Here is a 20,488-nt window from a genome sequence, read left to right on the forward strand (position 1 = left end):
GAGGCTTCATTTAATGATAGCCATGTGGCCACTAAATGACAGTTTACTATCAAACGTAATGCCAAGATTCCTTACAGACTGTATTTTTATAAGAGCACTTACTCAGATTCAGATACTGAAAGAAGTGAGTTCAAACTCCTCTCGGTCAAACTCTTCCTTAATATAAATGGTTCTGAGTTTTATTTTAAAATTAAATTCACATTATCAATAAAAAATATACATCTTATTATCGATTGATAATCTTGTTATTTTTTTTTAGTTTCTTATGTACTCTCGCGAAAAGGGAAGCGATTACTGATGATCGATGGATTTCGCTTTTACTCCCAGGATAAACCAGAATCTGGGAAATTCCGATGGAAGTGTTCCACCCACAGCACCAAAGGATGCAAAGCCAAGGCAATCTACGTTGATGATACTATCGTGAAATTAGACAATCACCACTGTCATAGTCAAATTTTCCTTGGAAGCCCTGAGTTTATAATGGGCCAAACAAATAAGTAGGTAGGTGCTTCTACAAGGCTGTCTATAACAGCACAATTGTACTGCTAGTTATAAAGCTTGACTTAAAATGCAATGCGATCCCACCACACCACATCTGTTCCCGTTGGGAGTTGTTCCGATCTGCTAGTATTGATTTAAAATTATATGTTAATATTGTGATATTGTTTGTGACCGTAACTATATATATATCTATCTACTTTTATATAATATATGTTATATACATTGTTTGGACTAATGAGACCTCAGTTTATATTTGTTATAAGTGTCGTTAAATTACAAATATGTAAATATAAAATATGGACAGTCCCTTGGGTTTTAAGTATTATTTTCCATTTTAGATTACCTGAAATACCTATAAGTGCAAACTTATTGAAATAGATTACACTATTAATATGTAATATTAAAATGGCACGTCAGCAGAATAATAGTTCTCAGAGTGAACACAAAATTAACGAAAAATTGGTTGCTTTCAAGAGGTTGTAACAGGTTTTAATTCTTGACTGTGGAGACATGGAATAAACTAAACACGTGTTAAAGAATATTAATTATTTCCAATTGCTCTAGAGTCTAGAGACAAGTCTCGTGGCTTTAATTCTTGCACCAGCTGAATCTTATGCGGGTGTAAGATGGGTGTAAGCTAAGAACTTTTCGCAAAATTGCTGCGACCGGCGAAGAATCTTGGATTTCTTCCACACTTTCATTTACAGCGGCGATATTCTCTTTAGCACGCACATTTCTGCGACATCTTTGTGTTATTGCATCATTTATATTTCAAAGAGTATGTACTCGTAGTACGACATCTATCCATAGTTCTACGGATGGCTTGCTCAAATGTAAGATGTAAATCACGTCGTCTTTAAGTTGCACGAATCGACTTCTGATTATCAAAGTTAAAATTTAAAAATGAACGGAAGTGTCACAGTTCGGTTTGACAGTTAACCCTTTCGTAAGTTCTATCCAAGCAACAAAAAAAAAACACCCGTTGTTAAAGAATAGGCGGCAGATCGAAAAAGTTATCGAAAAAACGGTGACGTACCATATCAATAATAAAAAATACACCCGTTACTAAATATCTATCGTCAAAGCTGCATAACCACGAGAGACAGTCAGTAAATCATAATTTTCATAATTACATTAATCCGGATCCAGACGACGATGTTTGTTCGACTATCTGAGGAAAACTAATACAAATATGGGAAGAATGAAACGTATGGACATAATGAATGGATAGCTATTACCCTTTTCACTCCTAATCGCCGCATATGGATTTCCATGAAGTGTAGATTATCGGCAGATTTATTAAAGAAATGGTCGCCCAACTTTTGCGTCCTTCTGGATGAAATACAAAATGTGATGTATTGCTACACGCGAGATTTGTACCAGCATCCACGACGTCGTTATTTAAAAAAAAAAAAAAACTATTCGCATAAAGCGTAGAAAAAGATGTCGACTTTGATTCTGAATGGAATTTCTAAAATTTTCTAATAAAAAAAATCGTCAAGAAGTGGTAAGTACTTTTATTATAAGGTAGATTTCTCGAGATATCGCAACCTTTAGGCTGGGGAATTAATACCATTCCTCGTAAAAAAGAAAGTCTGTATAACGTCCATGTTCATGTGTCCCGCTTGGGAACGAATATGATAATTTACTTAATTTTATTTTATTTAACACACCAGAAACATACCTATTAGAAATAATATTTTGAAACCCGGCGGCACTCAATAATTGAGCCACCTGCGTCATACTTAATTACGACTAATTTAATCAATAACTATGCGTACGAAGTATTAAGGCAATACTTCAGCTGGGGCACGGTCTAAAACGATCGTGACTACGCGACGCGAAGATTGTGCAAACGACGCGTGCAGAACAAAACATGATTTGTCATAAAAATTCAACATGCGTCCAATTAATGTTATGTTTATTGTTCTAATAGGAATAATAATAATATATTCGTTGACATGTTTTCTTTTTCAAGTGAATGGGTAACGTTTTATAGTCATCTTTACACAATTTAAGAATTAATTTTTCCAACGCCATCACAAAACAAATTCACGTGTTCACAGCTCGACTATCGCTCTCCGATTGGCAGCGAGTCCGAAATTTCACTGAAGTATGCTCTTAAAGGACATTGGCCGGAATCTGATCGATGCGGTTTCGAGTCCTGTGGCTTATTTGTTTCGTATTCTAAATACTCTGATTGTTTTATTTAGCTCGATTTGTGAGATCAAGACGAGGAAAAGTGCTGCTGTCGGTGGATGGATTCACGTTTTATTTAGCATTAAAAAGGCGTTATGGAAAGTCAAGATGGCGCTGTTCGACTAAACACCGCAAGGGCTGTAAAGCGTACGTGACAACTGTTAGGGGTGTGGTTGATTACTTATGGAATGTGCATAATCATCCACCTGAAAGACACATCGATGGTAAGATAAGTAAACCTCGTAAGTCAAAATGTTAAAGTTTTCAATATGATGAAAAAAACTCATTCTTTACCCATTCTTTTTTTTTTGAAGAACAGTTGTTTTAAAAAATGGTTTATTAGTGTGGCATTTTGTTCATTTTGGATTTGAATTCTGGCTTATAAATTTGGCAGCCTTTTGCTTAGAAATGAGTTGCGATTTTTTGTTAATTCAATGTAAGATTTTTTATTGAATTACGAAGTTTCATTGTTTATAATAAATAAATATTCATATAGTCATATAGTGCTATTTAAATGAAAATACATTTTGGACATTTTCTTTATTTAATAATCTTTAAAAAAGGATATGGAAAAAATAGTAATTCAAAATTTAAAAACTTATAAGTTAAATGAGTTAAAAATTATTCATTTAACCCAATCTTTTATATTTTTATTAGAGGTCATGGTATTTCTTTTTATTAATAATAATTGGAGAGTTGTAGAGTTTCTTAACAGTTCCATCAGCTGGTATTGCTCGTCAAAGTAAATCACTTCATTCACCATCGAAATCCAGTTTGAACTGAATTCCGATATCTTCTGCTGAATATGTTAAGGTTCTAATGTTAGTTATACATGGATCACCAAGTTTCTTGCCGGGTCTTAAAGATTAGTAATATTCAATATCTGATTAATCATTAATAAAAGTATGGTCAACATATTTCACCTTACATGGACTGGCGTTACCCGTGCGAGATCCCTTAATTAATGATACATAATTACATGGTGTGAAAAGCTCTCAATTTCTTTTACGTCGTCCAATGGTGGCATGCACCCCATCACATTCAATTTGTGAATGCCCTATTATATACCACCCATGGTGGCCGAGTGGCCGATGAGGATCGTATATGGTCTAAAATAGATATTATATTATAATAATATAATCCCGCTACCCAAAATATAAATAGTAAAATAATGAGTGGCGAGATTTTGTTTAAAATAAAGAGCACCAGCTTTTGATTATGGAACCAGCTGAATTGCTTGCATATTTACAGTGCACTGTATACGCATATTTTATGGTAGTAGCTTTAATTTTATTAGTTTTTTTTGACCCTGGCTCGATTTTTTTGCAGAACGTGTTTGTATTCATCAGGATCGTTCAAATTTCCTGGCTTGTGCGCGTAGTAGCGCTGATCTTTGCGAGGTACGAATAGCCTTATGTTCATCTTATTTAATGTTTTTTTAAATCTATCATGGCCTGTTTCGTAGCATCAATGATAATATTTCTTAGAAATTGGTTTTGTGAAATGTCACTAGGACGACTTTGTTTCACCCAATTTAGAATACACCATTCCCTGAGACTCACTGTAGTCATAAACATCTGTTTCCATAGTTTTTTTTAATTTAATATTCGGTTTGCTAACTTTTAAATCTGTTCTAAAAAATACTTCTCGACTGTGCCTTAGATTTTTTCTATTTTACAGGAAGTTTGTCTGAGATACGAGTATTAAAACTTACAACAATAGATTTTGAAATACAAGTTCGTGATTTTTGTCAATATCTCAATAAATAAATACCACATCAAAACACCAATACCAAAATGAGTAAAACTCAAAAACGTAAAATTTGAAGTTACGAGGTTTAAGTACATAATTTGAACGACGATGTGAATCATTTTCTATGATGTACCTATTTGTATATAATATATATTAACATTAGTTGGTAAAAATGATTGCCCAGATATGCTTGCAATTTTTTTTTCTGACCAAGTCCGATCCTAATAGGATCATATATGGGCCTCCACTGAGTAGAGGTTTGTATTGTAGGTAAATGCTAATTGGACTATCGTAAATGATTATTGATGATTAATGACATGACTAATTATCGAAATAAACACTGCACAAGTCCAACGAAGGCGTGACGACGGTGCAAGTGTCATTTTTGCAGTTATTATTTTAAAATCTCGTGTGATGTATTAATGTTTGCGCATATAATCGACACTCGATAAAAATTTTATGTGTCCAAAACTAGCCAATGATTTGTAAGACTATGCTTATTTGATTTTTGTTCACAAAAAATATCATTTTTGTTTTAATTTATCCACTAAGTGCTATGCCCCAGAATTCCTATTACATAGCGCATAATGCCACCATATTACATAATTATATATAAGTACGAATAAACCTTTTGTTTAAAGATACAACGCATTGTACATAATTATTGCATTATGCAGTGCTTAAATGTTTACTTTAATTAGTTATGTTCTACTTGGAAACTCACATGGGTGTTTCAAATGAAAAACATGACTTGGTAATTTGTCATTTTATTGTATTTTGGACAACAATAAAATCGTGGGGATATTTCCAAACGTTGGTGAGTCTCGAAATCATGTTACGGAGTAATTGCATTTTGAATGTTTGACATACCTACCCTCCAAAATCAAGCACAGTGTTGATTTCTTTGTGCTTTATGACCTAGATTTATTTTCTAGTATACATGTTTACATTTAGACAAATAATCCATTATTAAATCTAATTAGTAATTACATAAATTATCGACTTACCAACTTTTGGCAGCAACCCCACTATAATGGCATACTTAGATTGTTATGTGTGCATAGTGTTAATTTTTTTTTTAAATAAATTCAGAACTGTACTTACATTTTTGTGAATAGTATTAAAATAAAATATTATTTCTGTAAAATATTTTGTTTCATTAAACGTAGTTTGTGTCTACACGCCAGTGTCGTGCGATGGCTTTTGATTGTAGGGACTCTTCCGAAAATAAAAACATATTTCCGTATATTCCGAGTAAGTAATATTAATTAGATTCTCACATTAAAATTATTTATGACATTCGATTCGATTGAATGTTTAAATGGATTTATGGCGTGCTACTTCTTTTTATTTTCTTTTAATACGGAAGTGTTTAAAAATTTCAATTTAATCAGAGCAATATTCAATTAGAATTATGCTGTACACCCAGTTTTGTAGATATTCATATTCATATATGTTGCAAGTTGCAGAATACGTTATACCTATCAAAGCTGATACAATATCTACCAAACTTTTAACATTGATAATGGCTAATATATAATATCAGTAGACCAACACACTGTCGTAGTGTTCCATCACAAAACCATGTAAATAACGGCCACATGCTCGCGCCATTCGTCTATTATCTATTATACTTTGTAAGGCTTATGTGTCTGCTCTGTACTTACATTTCATTGAATAAACTCTAATGCACTTTAACTTTCGTGAAAGAGCACTATCTATTGTATACTTATCCCTGAAAGTAATAAATACAGACGAATTACCTTCAAGATACCTTTGCATACTTATCACGAGCAGCATAGAAATCTAGTCTCCGGTAAGTCGACAAAGGAAACAGAATATTACTATATGACCTCAGGTCCATTTCAATACAAGTATCCTGATTCCTTTTCCTTGGGTAAAGGCTTTTTGGGGGGAACATTATTAAACTAAACGTATTATTTATTTTTGTTACAGTCGACTATGTAATATCACATAGAGGTAGGCGTCTGCTGAGAGTCGATGGCTACACATTTTCTCCGAGAAGCCCGGCAACAAAGGGCAAAGTGTTATGGAGATGCTCTAGTCACTGCAACAAGGGCTGCAAAGCAAACGTCAACACATACGACGATATTCCTATTTTAATTAAAAATATACACCAGCATTAAGATTTAAATATATTAAGTATATCGTTGCAATAGTGAAAGACGCAATTAATTGCGCAATGGAGACTGCGTCATTATTGATTCAATAATTTGAGTCAGATTACCTCCGTATTAGGGAATCCAATCCCGGGATCCCGAGCTATTTTCGATACCTATGAATCCCGGGATTGATAAACATAATCCCGGGATTTCGGGATTGATTTTTTTATCAATTTTTATGGAAAATATAACAGAAAAAATACTTTTAATACAAAATAACTACATTGGAAATAAACTGAGTTTGAATGAAGTTTGATGTGTAGGTTGCCGATTCATTTTATTTTTTCACATAGATTATTAAAAATGAGAAAGATTGGTAAAAAAAACAATGCTTCGCACTTTTAACAAAGTAATTCCACCATGATATCATACGTTTTACGGCAGTTTCATATTTGGCTGACTAATTAGATTTATGAAGCGGAAAGGCCATAAGTACGCCATGATTATTTGCTTTACTATTTTAAATCTCGCTGATCTATTCATTATGTCTTTACTATCAGAAATAGCAATCTCATATTAAATTCACATTATTATTTATATTATAATATTATTTACTCCATTAAACTTGTGTATTTCCAAGATTTAACGTATACAATATTAACAATAAATGTCTTAAATAGTATAAATTATACTAGATTTATTTTTGACCGATTTTATCAATGTTATTTGTAAATATAAAAATTTTATATTAACAATGGAAAAAAATCCCAATCCCGGGACCAGTCCCGGGATCCCGGGATTGTCAAATTGTAATCCCGAAATCCCGGGATCAGAATTTTGGCTCGGGATTGGATTCCCTACTCCGTATGTAACCGATTCAACATTCAAGTCGTCATTTCTCTATTTCTGATCCTTAATTATTGTGTATAAAACCTCGTATTCACTAAGGGGGAAATGCAGCAACATGTCATGGGACATGGTGCTTGTACACACCAGGACTTGTCACAGAAATGTCGCCCGAGGAGGTTGTGTTGGTCAGTACTGCGTACATATTAAATATCCTGTCCACAATAGCGTACATATTAAGTCCTGGTGTGTACAAGCGCCATGTCCCATGACATGTTGCTCCATTTTATAAATTATAAATTTTATTCCCACACTGCTGCTATGTTGAGCGACTACATTGGCCAACATCTGACGCGAGGCCGTGCGGCACGCTCGCGAAGCGAAAACATGCAACATGTCCCGCGTCACGTAGAAATGCCGCACTATGTTGCGTGTGACACGTCGTGTCACGTAGACTTTATGTTGCGGGTCATGTAGAGGGACATTTTATCACCCTGTAAATACAAGGCTATACTGTTTACTATGCCTTCGGGTTGTACGTCCAACATAACTTCTTGCATGTTGTGGTTGTGGCTAATGCATTTTTTTTAAATATGAAATATAGATACTATTAAAAAGTTTGTGGATGTACAGGAGTTTATAAAATATTTTGAAAAAAAAATATAATTAATATTTCTAATAAGTCGAGTGTGGCTCCCTTCAATATGACCAAATAGATTCATTTTGTGAAAACGGAATCTCATGGCTCGTGTACTTGTTGAATGTATCATTAATAATTATCGTGTATTCATAGGACTAAATAAATCTCATGACCGTTGTATTTGGGAAATATTTGTGCTCAAAGCAAGAAAATATTCACCAGAATATCTAAAAATAATGGAAAGTGACACGAGTATTGAGAAATATGTTCAAGTATAAGTATATTGTTATTTTCAATATGCATGTCTGTATCATAATATGCATTAAAATTTATCACACGAACAATGCGCGCATTTATTATTGATACTATTCGAGGACACTCATTTTGTATTTCTTTCCTGACCGTCATAGAGTAATATATTTTACCCGGCTTCAAAACCTTAGTCCATGGCGACACTTACCAGATTTATATTTTATCAAACTGTTATGTGGCTGGATTCTATTTATTTGATTATATAAGTCTGAGAGGATGATAATCTGGAAAAAATGGTGAGGTGAAAGGTTGGAGAAGACGAAGCGGAGCTTCCTCCAGTTGGATAGATTATATGTCGTGGGCTTTCTTGTAGCCGCAGAGAAAGCTGTTAGACTGCGAAATCTTACGTGTCACGATTTTCAATCATGAGATCCCGTCGAAGAAGAATAGATTGTATAATTGTAGTGGTAAATGAATTGCGTATTTGTAAATATTTTTTGTAACTTATAAAATGTTAAATGATTTTAGATCCGAGATACTTGATGATATATCCAGTAACAAGCAACACTATGAAATTCCATGGATATTCTTATAGAATAAATGGCATGTCAAGAACTGGCAAAACGTGGTGGAGATGTTCAAAAAATGGGTGCAAAGCTCTTGCTCACACAGTAGGACATCAAGTGGTACACGTTGCAGGAGAGCATTTCCATTAGGTATTCCTCTGAAACGGTTTTGTTGACTTGCAGAATATTTTATATCTCCATTATGACAATGAAACGAGTAGGTACTCAAGAAACATGATCGGTATATCTCAGTGGTGAAGACTTCTAAAATTTATTGATATTGCTGAGTTTTATGTATAAGTAAAAACCATTATTATAACTTGACATGTAACCGTAGCGTGTCGCGATGTGAGTATTTCTAGTGTCTAACTATTAGTTCTAAAAATCACCGCACGTCAAGTTTTAGTTGTCAGTCGTTTACCACAGAGTGTTTGCTACTGGTATATAGTGCGAATGTCTTCCTTGATTTCTTGCGAACTGAATAGATGGAAGAGATAAAATTAGTTGATTGTTTACTCGTTATTTTTTAATTATGGGTGTTGGGTATTTACTACACTGCTGTATTTTTTAAAACTATTTTTTAATAGTTTAGCTTTAATATTCATTCCGGCCCATCACTGATTTCGGTGATGCGCAATCGTTTTATCAATAGGATCAATTATATTTGTTCACGGAAAGCTTCAAAAGTCACAAATTTCTCTCTGGTGACTTTAACCATCCGCCATCTTTAACGAGAAAAGTAAGCGATAACTGTTCTGAATTCATCGTCAAATGCGCCGCGCACCGAGGTTATAACAATATAAATATAAAATGTCACTACACTACATTGTATCTGTCATGTTTATTATTTTTATTTTGCTGTAACAGTTATAATTAATACGTATACGCTATAATATTATTTAGACTTATTTTTCTCTCACTTAGCTTAGTATGCGGCACATATAACGATTAATATGCATCAAATTGTGAGTTTAGAAAGAAAATAAACATAAATTTCGCCTATGTTCCTTTTCTGATTGTTAGCTATCACACTAGCGCTGACACTGAGTTCCATCTTGCATAATCTACCTAATGTAGAGCGAAAATTGCTGGAATATAATAACATCACCGCGACCGACGAACAGTTTGAAAATTGATAAACAGATAATAAGTAAGAATCTTACTTTAGTTGGGAGTTAAGAGTATTTTTATAAAATCAATGTATTCGTTTTTTTTTTTAATTTAATGAATCACGAAGTATAATTCATTATGGTTAAATGAAAATAATGTTATGTTTATAAAGATATATGATTTTTGTGAAAAAAATAACTTACAAATATAACTTTTAAAGTCTTATATTATAACATATAAGGAAATTATCATTGGATATCAAATTATTATATTTTATTTTAATAAAAGGATTAATAAAATTCTCGTTGTTTTATTCTTTCAGTGTAAATGTAATTCCGATTGATACATCCAATACATATGATAATATTTTATATTTGTTTATTTATTTTATTTCTCGTAAGTATAAGTGACGAATCCCACCAGAAGCGGCGCTCGGGTCGCTCACTACGAAGTAGGCCCCCTCCCACCCGCGCATTACCCTTCACCTATGTAATAAGGGTCACGAGAAGCACAAAATAATTATTATTATCAGCGTCTCTCATAACAAAGCAATAAAAATATTATTTTATTTCTCGGCGGCTTGTAATTCATATTCACGATGACATAATTCCACCAGCGAAATATCGGACACCCAGCAACTAAACAATGAGTTCACTGTTATAAAATAATGCCTACTCGCCCGTCTATCGACAACGCGTCCAGAAGCGGATAAAATAAAACAGCGCGCGCCCTTTTTGCTTGCCGTGTTAAATGGGCTTTGACATATTTGACAACGTAGTATTTTCGTTAATTCGTCCCGCTGAGTAGCCACACAACGCGTGAATCATGGGGCGGGCGGGCATAGTGCTTAGTCAAAACCAGTGTGCTCTGCCATATTTTATCACATTGTATTTTCGGTGATTCAGATTCAAAATGCGCGAGCGCCCCGCACGCCCGATTCTATGTATCCGGCGCCTTAAATTAAATAATATATCCTTGGCATTCACAATGCGTTCATCTGGATTTGATCCTTGCATTGAATTACTACTATTGGATGCAGCATTTGAAGAACAACCACCTTGGCCATTATCGCGACTAGGGATTCCAATCTCGGGCTCCCGGACTGTTTTCGATACCTATGAATCCCGGGATTAGGAAACGTAATGCCGAAACTTTCGGGATTGCTTTTTTATCAATTTTTATGGAAAATCTAGGTACATTAGAAATAAACTGAGTTGGAATGAAGTTTGATTTATTACCCATGTGTTGCCAATTCATTTTATTTTTTCACACAAATTAATAAAAATGAAAAGATTTGAATAAAACAATGCTTCTTACTTTTAACAAAGTGATTCCACCATGATCTCATACTTTTTACGACAGTTTCATATTTGGCTGACTAATCAGATTTATGAAGCGGAAAGGCCATAAACCACGATTTACTTTACTATTTTAAATCTCGCTAACCCATGCATTAAGTCTTCACTTTCAGAAACAGCATTCTCATATAATATATTATGTGAACACTAAACACAATATTGATTCTTCGAAATTTTATAAATGAAAATCGTTCAGATTTGTAAATAGTTTTAACATAAATTAAAAATTCCACATAATATGTAAGATTCAGCTTACATCCGTGAAATGATGTAAAATGTGTAAATTGTGAAAAATAGAGTAAACAATAATAAAGAAACATTTGGTTGGACGTTTCAGCCATTTACTCGTACACATAAGGCTGCGAGCACACGTGTAGGCTTCATGTAGGCAAATATCGAAAAATACCGTCTGTCTGAATGCAAACGGCGTATGCGGCAACGCAGCGGTTCGAATGCGTTTTCTCTACGTCGAGATCTTATCGGTAACATCTGGACATAGAAAACACAGACTTTTTTTAGAACTGCCCTCACGCTGCGAGCGTATTTATCCCTCAGTACAGTGATCTACAAGGGTAAATAAATAAATATAAAAATATCAGTACATAATATTGTATTGTACCTAAATTTATTTTCTCACTATTTTGAAAGATTATAGGTACTATTTTATATCGAAATAGTTTTGAAAATTACGTATCATTGAGCCTATTATGTATCATCATAAAGTTTGTCTGATTAATAGTATCGAGTTTCGAGCGAGGGTACTTGATGAAATTTGAATTTAAATTCTAATTAATTCAAGTTTTATATTATTCCATTTGAGTAATTTTTTGCGACCCGGGTTTTGCCTTTTAGCATCTTGCATAGGCGCTGTGTGCATTCGCCAATGTCAAAATAAATACACATGTTATTGTAATATGATTAATAATTTTCAAATATGCTTCTTATTTCAGTACAATTCGGTTTATCTAAGTATGGTAAAAGAATGCTCATGGTAGATGGGTATCCATTCTCATACCAGGCAACTTCTGTCATAGGAAAGACCCGCTGGGTCTGCTCGTCGGCCCAGAGTAAAAAATGCCACGCCAGCCTCAGCACAATAGATGACATAGTTGTAAAAGTGAACAACGTTCACTCCCACCATAAGATTACTTACACACGGTCGGAAGATGGACGCTATAAAATCCAATGAGCGTATTCAAGAACTTGTGTGATTTGTTGCAACCAATTTCTATATGTTAATTAATGTGGTTAAATCACCCCAGTGTCACCCAAAATTTATATTGCGTACCTATATCATATCGTTAATTCAAATAAATTAAAGGATTTTAAAATTTTCATGTCGAAAGTGCATTGCTGCAATAATACATCATTTGATAAAATGTTGATAGTTTCTGCGTTCAATGTTACATACCTAATTTTAATTTCTATTATTCAATAAATACAATTTTTAAATGATATAACTGCCTTTTATTTTAAAATCTTAGCTTTTATGTATGTCAGTTTTATAATAACACTACAATGTTATTTTTTTATTCCAGTACTTATTCCACTTACTGACATCGTCAATTGATACAAAATAATATTATAAATACCTAATAGTATAAATATCTGTCATATTGTATGTTTTGCATCAGTTGACGATGTATCATTGAAGCCGATGAAACCGTGTCTTTATCATATTATTATACTGTGTATAAGTGGGATAAGTACTACATGTTTTCGTTTTTTTTTTTTAATAAACCGTTATGTTCATTTAATTAAATAAAACCGTATATCCACTTCCTCCACTCACGTGCACTTTGTCACTCATCATGACCTCTAGGTACTGACCGAAACGGAAATTATTGGTCCTTGAGCTTTACACTTTAACAAATTAATATTACCCTGACAAAAGATTAGAAGTAAAAATGAAAAACTAACAATTTTATACAATAAAATAACGTTTAAAAACCAAAATACAGCACATCATTAAAAATGTCCATGTCTTTAGGGAGCGCATTGACTAGTCTTGCACCTCTCGCTAATGGTGGCTGATAGGCTTGACTCAAGGAAACAGTTCTGACCCAGAATAGGTCATGGCTGCGACCATGTTGGTAATTGACAGGCGCATATACATCTAAATTCTTTAGTACGCCAGGATTGGAAACCATCCCTCATGATAGCAGGCAAAAATGTATCAAGAGCAGAAGTGACCGACGAGATTCAAGAGAGTGAAAAGTGAGCATGCCTTGTAGAAAGGCAGTCGAAAAGTAATCCTTTGACGAATTATTGAAAGGAAAATAATTGTAGGTACGTCTTAAAATAAAGACATCGAATAAATATTTTTTGGACGTAGAGTGTACGTATGGCATTTGGATTCTTGAACGGCTTGGCTTGTCGCATGATGAATCCTTGAAGCTTACTTGCACGTAAAGCTGTAGAAGTTACGAGGGTGGGTCAATAAGTCCTTAGAAAAGCCGACAGGTGGCGCGACTAGTACTGTAAGCGGTTTGTTTTCATGCAGCGGCACTACCGATTCAGTATGCTGCGAAGTTTCAATCAGATTGGTCGGGTTGTTGTGTGTTTCTCGTACATTTAAAAAAAAATTTGCTTGTGGAAAATGGAAAAATGGAAAATGGAGAAAATTGAGTTTAGAGCTGTTATTAAACATTTTAATATAAAAGGGTTAACAGCAAAGGAAATAAAAAATGAGTTGGATTTAGTTCACGGCATATCTGCTCCTTCACTTGCAACTATTTATAACTGGTTAAATGAATTTAAACGTGGTCGTACATCAACAAAGGATGAACCACGCTCAGGACGTCCTGTAGAGGTGACTACACCAGAAATGATCAATAAAATCCACGATATGGTGTTAAGTGACCGAAGATTAAAGTTGAGTGAGATAATTGAGGTTACAGGGATCTCAAAAGGTAGCATCATTTCTATTTTACATGACAAATTGGGCATGAAAAAAATTTCTGCAAGATGGGTGCCGCGTTTGCTCACAGTCGACAATAAACGCAATAGGGTGGTGGCCTCTAAAGCCCTGTTGTCGCTCATGCAACGCAATCCGGATGAATTTTTTCGTCGCTTTGTGACTGTAGATGAAACATGGATACACCACTATACTCCCGAGACGAAAGAACAGTCAAAGCAGTGGATTGCGAAAGGCGAACCATGTCCAAAGAAGGCGAAAACCGTAAAATCAGCTGGTAAGGTTATAGCTACTGTATTTTGGGATGCACGTGGAATTATTTTCGTTGACTATTTGGAAAAAGGATAAACAATAACAGGGGATTATTATGCATCTTTATTGGACCAGCTAAAAAACAAAATTGAAGAAAAACGGCCTCATTTAAACAGGAAAAAAATCCTCTTTCATCAGGACAATGCCCGTGTTCACACATGTTTACGATCAATGGCTAAAATTGAAGAATTGAAGTTCGAATTGGTCGACCACCCACCGTATTCGCCAGATTTAGCCCCCAGTGACTTTTTCCTTTTCCCAAACTTAAAAAAATGGCTAAGTGGACAACGTTTTTTTTCAAATGAAGAAGTCATCAATCGGACAAATGCTTATTTTGAGGACCTTCCGAAAACTTATTTTTCTGACGGTTTCAAAAATATTGAGAAACGTCTAACCAAGTGTATTGAGCTCCAAGAAGAATATGTTGAGAAATAAAAAAAAAATACAAAAATAAAAACTGTTTTAATGCTTTTTTCTAAGGAATTATTGACCCACCCTCGTATTTATGTGAGTGAGAAGATGACAATAGTCAAAAATTATGCCAATATCTTTCGCCTCAGATTGGCGCTTTAATGAACTTTTTGACATTTGTATATTTAATTTTATTACTACATTCTTTCATTATCTTGTATTATAGTTTATTTTATCGACCAAATTGTTTGCGGTCTATTCATGAAAAAAGGTTTTCGGTTCATTGTTCAATCTAAACCTAAATGCATTTGTTTATTTTCAATCGAACCTTGTCCCAATTTTTAAATCCCGCGAAATTAAAAATTAAAAATCAAGTTAACTGTTCTAGCTAAGCATCACTACTTCCAAACAAAATGAATTCTTCATCGCTTCACTCACTTATTGGGGATATAGTATTTATTATGTTGGTTACACTGTGTAAGGGTGTGTTTTGTAAAACCAAAGGAAAATGCAGCCCATCGATCTATCATCCCACACACGAGTGACGGTTCTGCATTTGAATTGTTTTATGTAAATATAAAAGTTTTTTTGCATTACAGAGTAGTTACATAAATCCCATCAATAAAATGGCCCTTACACTATTATGACAATGTTATTATAGGATTATTAATGTTCAAAATATGCTTTTCTTTTCAGTGCAATTCGGTTTGTCCAAATTTGGTAATCGAATGATCATGGTGGATGGGTATCCGTTTTCTTACCATTCATCTACCAGCGGAAAAACGCGTTGGGTCTGCTCGTTAACCCACAGTAAACACTGCCGCGCTAGTGTCATTACAATCGATGATGTCGCTGTACGAGTTAACAATGTTCACTCCCATAACAAAATCACATACATACTGTCGGCAGATGGACGCTATCTAATCAAATGAACGTACCTACCAGTGATGCCAACCGTACTATAATTATAGTACAATACTATAATTTTGATTCCGCGAAAAATGTAAAATACTATAATTTTACGCCAAATATACCAATATACCAAAATATTATAATTTTAAATGATTCAAGACTAAAAATGTTCCTGTACTATACATTTATCAGAAATACTATAATTTTTAAGCCTTTGTACTATAATCAGCATTGAAAAAGATGGCAACACTGGTACCTACTCAAAAACTTATGTACTTAATTTTTTTTTATTTACCTTATTCCTTTTACTTCATAATATATTCTTTTCAACAAGCCATAAGGCATAATGTATGATTTTTGAAAATCTAAATGTCCGAAGTGCATTATTCCTGTCCCTGGATGCAATGTAAAAGTCAAGTCAATGTCAATAAACGTAATTACATATATGATAAAACTGCCTTTTATTTATGATCTTAGATTTTAGGTATGTCGGTTTAAAAATAACACGCTTATTTTAATCAAAAGAAAATTGTATGTTTCTAAAAAAAAAATCTATAATTTGTCTCAAAATGTATATCTTCTGTTTCCACTCACCCACACTTCTTCATTTAACATGACCTCCACTGACCGAAACTTGAATTGATTGAAACCTGAAAACATAATAATTTGTTTCATAACAGAGTAGTAGTTCTCTCAATAGTCTCATCAATAGAATATACCTTATGCCGTTAGATGACACTGTTATTATTATGGTTAATAATTTTTTTAAATATGTTATTCTTTTTAGTGCAATTCGGTTTATCCAAGTACGGTAAACGGATTATCATGATGGATGGGTATCTATTCTCTTACCAGTCGAGTACTGTCAGTGGAAAGAAGCGCTGGGTCTGCGCGTCAACCCACAACTGCCACGCTACTGTCAATACAATAGATGATGTTGCTGTACGAGTTAACAACTTTCACTCCCATAACAAGATCACATACACACAGTTGCCAGATGGACGCTATATACCCCTATGAACGTACTCAAAAACTTATGTAATTCGTTTCATCCAATTTGTATTTTTTTTTTTACTTAATTCCTTTTTTATTTTAGATACGATATTTCAAGTTAAACTTACTTACGATACTTAAAGTTAAATTTTGTTCAATAAGTTATCCGTCTAAACTGTCAAACAGTGCTATGTTTTAACTGTCCTTCTCTGTTAACTTTTAGAGCGAGATAGAAAGTTTTGACAGTTTAGACGGCTAACTTATTGTACCAATTAACCGCCTCGATACATATGATAAAGTGATAATATGTATCTCTTTAGCCGTAGATAGCCGACTTGTGTATAGAAAAGCTACACTGATGTAACTAAAATATGGCTTTATTCTCAATTTGAACACGATGATATTTACAACTAAATTCTAATTCTAAACGGTATTAATATATTTTATGTGATTTTAATTTCTCAGATGGGAGAAGACAAGTTATCATAATGTCATTTATACGTTTTTCCTACAACGTTGACAGATTATTTAGGTTAATCTTGCAGAGATACCCCAAATTCTTCATTTTCGACCTTCACACAGCACTCCATGCTTTAATGTAAAAAAATAGTTGTTCTTCTTTAGTAAGAATTCATTCACATTCCATCAGGTACCTTCGGTCGATAGTATTAATATTAAGAATTGCAAGGGACAGTAGAATTTACTGGTAATTTTAACATGGGTTGAAATTATACCAGTTATATTAAATTTTACAATATTTTAAATTGTCATAAAATATTCCAATAATTCAAATAAAATAAAAATCGGATCATCGTTGTTTTTCGAAAATCTTATTGTCCTGAGTGCATGACAACATGTCCTTTGATGCAATGTGAAAGCTCAATGTTGATATTTTACTAATTTATATAAGTCAATAAATGCCGTTTTCTATATGATAAAACTGCATTCTATTTATGTTTTTCGATTTTAAGTATGCCGATTCAAAAATAACATGATTTTTAATCAGAAGAAAACTGTACTTTTCTACAAAGAGGTTCTATAATCTGTCTCAAACTGTATATGTATTATCTTCTTCTTCCACTCACCCACACTTCGTCATTCACCATAACCTCCACTGACTGAAACAGCAACAATTGCAACATCCTTATTCTCTAGTTCGATATGCGATATTGTCATTCGAAGAAATGGCATTTTACTCAAACCCACTTATTATCAATTATCATATAATTGATGTTTATATTTTACGCATATTTTCGTTGACACATAACGACCATCTAGGGAACTAAAGATCCCCCCATTCTTTTCAAATCCTTTTTTGAAGTTATAACAGATCTTTGTTTAGTAATTTCATCAGTAGGTATCTACTTACGTATTTTTTTCGACTGGTAGGTACATAGGTAGTGTAAATAAGAACTCGGCTATTCATGTTACGGATTCGGATGTTACGGTACTAAAAATTCTCTACAACTCCTTAGTTAGAAGCAGACTTGAGAGTGGGTCTATCGTTTGGGCCCCGCATCAGTTAAAGTACGGCCTTATTGTGGAGTGAGTCCAAAATAAATTTTTAAGACTCCTTTACTTTCGGCTGTACGAATATTAGCCGTGGCTCTATCCGACTGATTTTCTCTTAGGGATGCTTACATAATGTAGCTTAAAATTTAGAAGGAATCTTTATTTAGCTACATATTTTTTCAGACTTATACGCGGCGTAAATGTGAACTCTGCCATTCTTGATGGTGTTGGCTTTTGTGTGTCTCTGATAATTACTTTAGGAATCGAGGACATCCGTTGTTTATTCTCCCACGGAGCAGAACTAACCTGCCATTAGTAGTAATGCTAATTGGGAGGGCAATAACCATGTTTAATGAAATCGCTTCGGATATTTATATATTCCACTTACGTGAGGGTGAATTTAGGTGGACGTTATTTTATAAGTTTTTAAGAAAGGGTCTATCAAAGTTCACTCTGTGTGCTTTCATCTACTTTAATTTTGTTATTTTTGTTATTTACTTTATTTATTTTCTTACTTTATTTCTTATTTTATTACCTATTGTATTATTAACTCACACTTCTCTGTATTTTTATTTTTAAAAATTATTAACACTTATTTTATGTCATGTTGTGTACGCTTTGAATTTATAACTTGTTATGTTCATATATGTAAAATAAATAAATTTGATAAATATGATACCTTTGATGTTAATTATGTACGTCACTAATAAGTTGGATAACTAAAATAACTAAACCAAGTGAGGTTGGGCAGTCTTTAATATACGGCCATATATTTCCGATACAACAATTTACGGTGAAGTGTGATACGGCGAACTGCATACGTACAAGTTTCCGGACACGCATGTGGACAGCTCATTGAGGTCAACTGTACATCGACCGCGCGCGAGCAGTGGCGTTTTACGATTACATGTGGACGGCTCAATGAGGTCACATATACCTGGAATGTGCGCGACAAACGCGCCATGTGGACAAGGCGTAACACTCCGATGTAGAGTGACGTCACTGCATTTAAAAATTTGATTGTATGATTGATTGAAACATGAAAACATATTTGTTTCATTACAGCGTATTTTATACAATATACCTTATGTCGCTATAATCATCATTATCAGCCTGAATATATCCACTCCTGGATGAAGGCCTCTCCAAGCTGATTCCACTTCTCTCGGTTTCTACTTACGGTACTTCTGCAGAACTTTATCATTTAATCGATCCAGCTGCCTCTAGGTCTACCTTGCGGACGTTTTATACTTCTTGAGTACCACTGGATGACTAGATTTGTCCAATGATTGTCCCTTATTCAAGCCATGTGTCAAGCCGTTATATGACACTTAATAATATGTGATTAATATTTTTTTTAATATGCTATTATTTTCAGTGCAATTCGGTTTGTCGAAATATGGTAAACGAATGATCATGATGGATGGGTATCCATTCTCTTACCAGTCGACTTCTGCCAGCGGAAAGACGCGTTGGATATGCTCGTCAACCCACAGAAAACACTGCCACGCTAGTATCATTACAATAGATGATGTTATTGTACGCGTTAACGAAGTTCACTCCCATACCAAGAACACATACATACAGTCGCAAGATGGACGCTATTTAATGAAATGAACGTACTCAAAAACTTTTCAAATATCTCAATATTCTTTGAAGCAATGTAAAAGATTCAAGTCAATATTTTATTTTACTAATTTCTATAAGTGAATAAATGTCATTTTTATATGATAAAACTGCCTTTTATTTTTGATATTAGATGTTAGGTATGTCGGTTTAAAAATAACACGATTATTTTAATCAAAAATAATTCTATTATCTGTCCAAGCTGCACAATATTATCTTCTGTTTCCACTCACCCACACTTCGTCACCACCGTGACCCCCATTCCAACATCCTTATTCTTTAGTTTGGTGTACGATATTGTCACTCGAAGAAATGGCATTCTACTCAAACCCACTTATTATTATATAATTGATATTTTCGTTGACACATAACGACCATCTAGGGAACTAAAGATCCCCTCACTCTTTTATAATCCTTTTTTGAAGTTGTAACAGAACTTTGTTTTGTATTTACATCAG

The 20,488-nt window shown here is 33.8% G+C and overlaps 1 long non-coding RNA gene across 1 annotated transcript; it reads left to right on the forward strand.

Moving 5' to 3' along the window:
• Positions 1-263: 263 nt before the first annotated feature.
• Positions 264-5,599, forward strand: LOC147073265 (uncharacterized). The gene is made up of 2 exons (XR_015070452.1): positions 264-501; positions 2,715-5,599. It is a non-coding gene; the product is annotated as an uncharacterized LOC147073265 (long non-coding RNA).
• The last annotated feature ends 14,889 nt before the right edge of the window (positions 5,600-20,488 follow it).

Source organism: Rhyacophila brunnea, unplaced genomic scaffold, assembly GCF_057557595.1.
Source record: "Rhyacophila brunnea isolate RB1 unplaced genomic scaffold, BYU_Rbru_1.0 scaffold_18, whole genome shotgun sequence".
Taxonomy (NCBI): Eukaryota; Metazoa; Arthropoda; class Insecta; order Trichoptera; family Rhyacophilidae; genus Rhyacophila; species Rhyacophila brunnea.